Source organism: Pipistrellus kuhlii, unplaced genomic scaffold (genome assembly GCF_014108245.1).
Source record: "Pipistrellus kuhlii isolate mPipKuh1 unplaced genomic scaffold, mPipKuh1.p scaffold_m20_p_22, whole genome shotgun sequence".
Taxonomy (NCBI): domain Eukaryota; kingdom Metazoa; phylum Chordata; class Mammalia; order Chiroptera; family Vespertilionidae; genus Pipistrellus; species Pipistrellus kuhlii.
The window spans coordinates 5,871,124-5,878,284 of record NW_023425521.1 but is presented as its reverse complement, the minus strand read 5'-3'; positions in this window follow the sequence as shown (position 1 = coordinate 5,878,284).

Below are 7,161 nucleotides of genomic sequence, written 5' to 3'. Positions count from 1 at the left end.
CCCTCATTTTATTTTTTATCCAATCCCAGGGGTTCCCTCCTTCCCGCTCTGCTTTCTCCCGCCTCCCTCATCTATCACCAATGGATTTCGGTAACCCACTTACGTCTCCTCCTTTGATTGTAATGTCTAAAACAAGATTTAAAAAAAAAAACAAAAAAAAAAACAAAAAAAAAAAAACGGCCATTCTTGCTCGCATTATCCCAACCCATTGAGATTCTGCTTCCCAGCAATGGTCAACATGCCTGAGTTGCTGCCCTCGGTGTCCAGTAGAGGGCAGCCCATCAATGATTCCCTCTCATCAGTGATGTCTCTCTCTCCCTCTCCCTTCCTCCCTTCCTCAATAAAAATACTTTTTTTTTTAATTCATGGTACACACTCCTCCCAGCTCCTCCTCCCCAAACCACGAGGCGCAATGTCCCAGGACAGTGACCCAGAAATAAAAAGCAGTTCCGTTCAGTACAGGAAGCACACACGGAGTTCCTTTCGAGTTTAGCATTTTTAGAACGGCATCCAAAAAGAGGATGTGATGGTGTTCTTTTTTTGCTGTGTGTGCGCATGTTAACGCCTCTTTTTTTAAGTTTTTTGTTTTGTTTTTAAATATATTCTATTGATTTTTTTACAGAGAGGAAGGGAGAGGGATAGAGAGCTAGAAACATCGATCAGCTGCCTCCTGCACACTCCCCACTGGGTATGTGCCAGAAACCAAGGTACATGCCCTTGACCGTTATTGAACCTGAGATCCTTGAGTCCTCAGGCCGACGCTCTAGCCACTGAGCCAAACCGGTTAAAGCAAGTGTTAGTACCTCTTAAGGCCCTTTCAACCCCCCGGTCCACACATTCTCATTTTCAGAGGAGATACAGGGTCCGATTGTTTTTTGGAAGAGAGATAGATACATAGAGCAAGAATTCCACAAGGAGCAGTGCCCTTGGCGGGCACGGATCTGTCTGTTGCTTCACTGGTGTTTGGACGGAACAGACCCAGGAAGGCCCCTTCGGCCAGCCTCCGCCCCTCTCCTGTCTTATCCAGTCACCACCTCAGAACCACCTCTGGGACCAGCCAACAACACACTGTTGTTGTTTTCTACCTTAACTCCTATTGCCGAACGACCATGAGCTCCCACATGCGTCAGAATCACTCCACCCACCGAGGTGGAGGCTGCAGGCAACCGCCTGGCCAGCCTGCCCCTGGGCCCCCCACACCTACCTCTCTCGGCCGGGAAGACGTGGCTCTGGAAGGCTTGGGCCGCTTCTGCGAGTTGGCAGAGAAGAGGCATAAGGGCGGTGAGCGCGGCGGCCGCATTCTCTTCCAGGACGCGCTGAAGCCGCCCCCAAGATGAGTGGGCAAAGCTCAGGACGCCGTGGAAGCCGCCCAGGCCCTTCGGGAGCTGCCTGCCCTGGGTTCTACCCGCGCAGACCCTCAGCTCCTGACTTCCTGCAGAACCACTTCCGGGGTGAGGAGGTGGAACGCATCAAGAAGATGGGCGACACCTGCCTCACCTTGCAGGCGGCCGGCCCCAGGCTGGGCTGAGCCAGTATCTCTCCCAAAGGCTCCTCCTCAAGCACGACCAGGAGCCTTTGGAGCCCGGAGGCCTTGGAGGGGCCCCTCTGCATCCCCCTGGCGTCTGGCTTTTACCTGAGCCTCAACCGGAAACTACTGGCCATTCTTTTAACCACCCTGAGGCCCTCACCCAGGCATCGGACCAAGTGAAGCAATAAAGCGTTTTGCAGAAAAAATAATAATAAAATTCCACAAGGTTGAGTGGAGACAGAGCATTCCAACACTCACGTTAGAAGCCAGCTCCTGGGCTGGTGCACCATCACGTGGCTTACGGGGAAGATGACCTTGTTGTCGCTGTTGCCATGACTACACGCTGCGCTGCCATTTCCTGGGAGTCGGATGGTTACTGTGGGCGAAGCTGCCTGAGCTGAGGTAGCCGGGTCCTCAGCGGCTGCAGGACCTGTTGGCTCAGTCTCTCCTCTCTGCTCTCAGGCCACCGAGCTGTTTTCACGGTCCCATGGCAACGGAATTGAGGCTCGGCTCTCCTGGTGCCGGGAAACCGGCCAAATCACACCACCTGTTTGTTGTTGGGCCCTAACTGGTTTGGCTCAGTGGATAGAGTGTCGGCCTGAGGACTCAAGGCTCCCAGGTTCAATTCCAGTCAAGGGCATGTACCTTGGTTGTGGGCACATCCCCAATAGGAGGTGTGCAGGAGGCAGCTGATCGGCGTTTCTAAATCCCTGTCCCTCTCCCTTCCTCTCTGTAAAAAAAATAAATAAATAAATAATTTTTTTAAATGTTGATTGAAGCAACATTAGTTTGTCACAAAAATGTCCCTTCACTTCAGTCACGTGTCTCAGATCCCTCCTAAGTTCATGTACCTCGTGAGTCTCCTAGAAGGCAGATATAACCCAGAGCATTTCACTCACTTTTTTGAGTAAAGACTTTTTTTTTTTTTTTCCTTTTTGGCCAAGCAGCTGGAGAGGCCATTGTCCCAAGAACCATTCTTGGGGGCATGCTGCATTACTCCAACCTGTACCTTACGACCACGTCTTCCCTGCTAGCTCTCCGTCCCAGAAAAACACCCTGTCAGCTGGGGTTTTCAGATGCAACTTTGTGAAGCAGTTCACAGACCCCGTCCAAGGATCCACCCGTCAGGGTTGGCCTGGAATGGCTCCTTTGTCTGTGCTCTTGGTCACCCTCCGGTCACAGGAAATAGATTGAGGGTTTCAGATCCTGGTCCTCCCTCCTCCTCTCTCTCAACCTCTCTTTATCAGAGTCACAGAAATAGTTCTGAGTGTGTTCAGACATAAAAATAAAAAATAAAAAATACATAAATCCCCCCAAGCAAAACCAGATGCCTTGCCTGTCCGGTGGCGTTGGCAGCTCAGAACTTTTAGGAAAGGTCCTAATTCCAGTCCCCTTTCCAAAGGGGACACTCGAGATGCATGAGCAACTGCTCCGAGGTAGAAATATGTGCTTCTGAATAAACCAGCTCTGAACTTTGCAAACTGCCCCATCGTTGCATTTGAATGCATTTCAAGCTGTCAGCTCCCAGGAGGCCAGGATTAAAATCTGGGGAGCGAGACTGTTTCCTGCCCCGCTTCCCTGATTGGCGAGGGCTGATGCCTCACTACAAACTAGGAGCCCGAATCTGCCGCGGCGGTTTCCGCCTGTGACCAGGAGATGGCGCCATCGGAAGCCGTATGTCTGCATCTCAGGCCTTTCTGCTCTTCACACAGAGGTCAAAGGTCCAGGGCAGGACTAGAAGACCGAGTACTGTCCAAGACCATAATCCAAAACCGGAAAACGCCTCCAGTTCTTGGGTGTGTTACTTTGGGAGCACTTGGGCGGATGCCAGAAGGCCTGTTCATGCCTTTTTCCAGCCACGGCTTCGTGACTCCAGTCCCTTGACCTTTCTCGCTGCCCCGGAGGAAGAGAAACTTCCTGACTCGTACAATTGGACCGTCTGACCGTGCCTGTTCTCACGGGACTTAAGAATTGGAGGGGGTTGTTGAGGACATGTGGTCCAGGCCCTCCCCAGCGCAGGAACTGACCTCATTAGGAAAGACGCCATCTATTTTGATAACCTCAGTAAGGTCAACAGTTCGTTCATCTACTCAGCTGCCGGCTCCTTCTCAGACCTACAGGTGCCGTGGTCGGCAAACGGCGGCTCGCGAGCCACATGTGGCTCTTTGGCCCCTTGAGTGTGGCTCTTCTACAAAATACCATGGCCTGGGCGAGTCTATTTTGAAGAAGTGGCGTTAGAAGACGTTTATGTTTAATAAATGCGGCTCTCAAAAGTAGGGGAGGGTGGGGGTAAAGGGGAAGAGACCAACCAAAGGACTTGTGTGCATGCATATGGGCCTGGCCAGTGGCCATGGACAACAGGGGTGAGGGCATATGTAGGAAGGGGTTTGGGATGGGATTGGGGGGGATGAGGACAATTATGTGATACCATAATCAATAAAATTTTAAAAATGGGAAGCCAAAAAAAAAAAAAAATTTTTCAGTCGTTCTCCTGTTGACATTTGGCTCTGTTGACTAATGAGTTTGCCGACCACTGGTTTAGGTGGGTTACTGCGCTTGACTGCCACCCTCACACTGTTTATGGAGTCATTTATTCATTCACAACTCACTCATGACGCAAATATTCGGTTATTTAATCAGCTGGCTTCAATGAATGAAACGGGTCCTGCGCCTTACCCTACTAAACCCTGCAGCCAATCCCTGACCCCGTTACCCACTGCCTCCTCTGCCGCTGCAGGCAGGGAAGCGGACCCTCAGAAAGAGTGAGTCCCTTACTGGTATCCAAGGAAACACAGCTCCTAAGTGACGGTGGTCGTGGCAGGGGCCTGACTCCAGGGTCCTACCCTGAACTGTAACCTTCCCGGGTCTCCCCAGGTGTGCACGGACGGCCCCTTGGGGACCCCGTCTTCGCACGCCGCCGCCTGAGCGTTCTCCTTGGGACCCTGACAGACACGCCCGGCTCACAGGGCACCGGATGGGTCTTCCGCTCTTCACTCCTCTGCCTCGAAGCTGCTCCTGCTCTGGCTGGTGTTCCCTGGTGGTTAGAGCGTCGGCCTGCCCACCGAAGGGGCTTGGGTTTGATTCTTCTGAGCTAGAAGACTGAGGAGCCCCTCAGCCTCTGACTTCCATCCCCGGTCAGCAGCTTCCTCTGATCGCTGGGGTCATGTCCGGACTCCGAGCCTTTCCCAGGGTGATTCACGGGGTTGGAGGGCAGGGAGGGAGGGAGAAACACACATTCACGAAGCCCAGACTAAGTCCACCCTTTGTATGTGTTATTTCATTGTATCATCGCTGGAAGGATTGTATCGATGAGAAGTAATAGGCTCAGAGAGGTCAAGTAACTTATCCAAGGCCACACAACCACGAAGTAGCGGGAGATAAGGACACAGCTTGTCTGACCAAGAGCCCATGTGATGTCCACTGTCCCGCACTGCCTCCCAGATCAGGGAAGGGGCTCGGGAATCTGCACTGTGTCCCACCTGGGGCTGGCTATCCTCGTTTCCTTCCATAGAACAGTAGTTACAGGCCTGCTGTTAGAGCTTAAAATTCACTAGAGGCCCGGTGCACGAAATTCGTGCAAGAGTAGGCCTTCCCTCCGCCAGCTGCCAGCATTGGCTTCTCTCTGCACCTGGGCTTCCCTCCGGCTGCCAGCAGGCACCTGGCACCCAGGCTTCCCTGGCAGCCTCATCTTTCATCTGGAGGGTCGTCTGGATGTCCGGTCTAATTAGCATTTATGCTTTTATTACTATAGACTGTATTAAGGACACTCATACATTACTATATCACACATTTTAAAATATTTCAACCAGCTCTGGCTGGTGTGGCTGTTGGTTGAGCACCATCCCATGCACCAGAGGGTCGCTGGTTTGATTCCCATAGGGACACATGCCCTGTTGTGGGCTCCATCCTCAGTGGGGGGAGAGGGGGATGTGTAGTACAGAAGGCAGCTGATCAATATTTCTCTCTCACATCAATGTTTCTCTCTACCTCTCACTTTCTCTAAAATAAACTTTTAAAGGCAAAATTCACTATATTTCAGTTTATACTATATATACGATAGATTTCCTTTACAACCTTATGTGTTTTATCTTAGGCATTTACAAACATTATTCCAAAAAGGGGCTCACAGACTTCCCCAGACTGCCAAAGGTGCCTGCGGCACAAAAATGGCTCAAGACCCCTGGGTAGAGACGTGCAGGAAGCATTTAGGGCTGACAGGGCACAAGGTCCGACTTTGCTTCAACAGACTGAGCGGAATGAGAAGAGCAGACAAAACAGGAAGAGGAGGTTCAGAACTAGTGAAGTGGGTGATGGGCCCACAGGAATTCTCTGTTCTCTCTACCTGTAGGTATGTTTGCACATTTCCCAATAAAAAGTTCTTGTAGCTCTTTTCAAACATTTGCGTGTGACAAGGTGATAGTCCTTAAAGGTAGATAAACAAAAGATTATAAACCACACCTGTGCTTCTGAGGCTACCCAGAGTAACCACCATTGAGTTTGCAAACGTATACTTTGAGTTGGCTTTTTTTTGTTTTTGTTTTGTTTTGGGTGTTGATCTTTTCATGCTGATGAGCGGATCTCTATTCTCAGTTCAATGCATACCAGTTAGTCGGTAAATAAGTAAATAAACAGTGCCTTTGCCTCTCTTGGCTTAAGGGTCTGGGTCTCAGAGACGCCTCCAGTTGCGCTGGATTCTTGTCTGGGGGCTCATTTGTCCAATTTTTCTCCCCCCTTTTTTAAAAAAGTATTTTTTAAAATTGACTTTAGAGAGTAAGGAAGGAGAGAGAGAAATATCAATGATGAGAAAGCATTATTGAGGGTCTGCCTCCTGCACGCCCCACACTGGGGATCGAGACCACAATCCCGACATGTAACCTGACTAGGAATCGAACCGTGACCTCCTGGTTCATAAGTCGACACTCAACCTCTGAGCCACGCCGGCCGGGCCTCTCCCCTTTTTTAGCAGCAGAGTCACCCGCCTTTCAGAAAGCCAGAACCCCGAACAACTGCGGTGATAGCCACTCTGTTTAGACCTGCAACTCAGTGTGGGGAAGAGAGCTGGTGTGGGTGGGACCCAGGGCCCAGGCTGAGTGTCCACACTGACTGTGAGGCCAGGCAGAGCCTCAGCTCCCCCAGGACACACACACACACACACACACACACACACACACACACAATACACACATACACACACATACATACACAACACACACATACACACACACACACACAACCGTACCCTGGCAGCTTGGAAACCTGGGCCCAACACCCCCATCAGCCTTCTCCAGGACAGGCCCACCCCATCCGCAGGAAGGAGAATTTGGGACTTGGAGGGGACTGTCACAGAAGCTGACAGTCACACAGTGTGAGGAGTGAAAGGACAGCCACGCCCAGGGCCTCCTGGAGCAGAGGGAGCAGAGGCTCGGGGGAGGTGATCCTGGAGCGGGCCGAGCTGGATTCCAATGGGTGAGCAGGGAGGCATTTCGGGGCGGAGGGAACAGTATGGACCAAGATCAGGAGGCAAGAAACGGATGCTGGCTGAGGGGACCGGGGAGGAGGGCAGGGGCTGGGTGGGCCCACCGCAGACCACAAAGGGGCCCGGACTCCACGCCGTAGGCCACAGGGCATGTGGG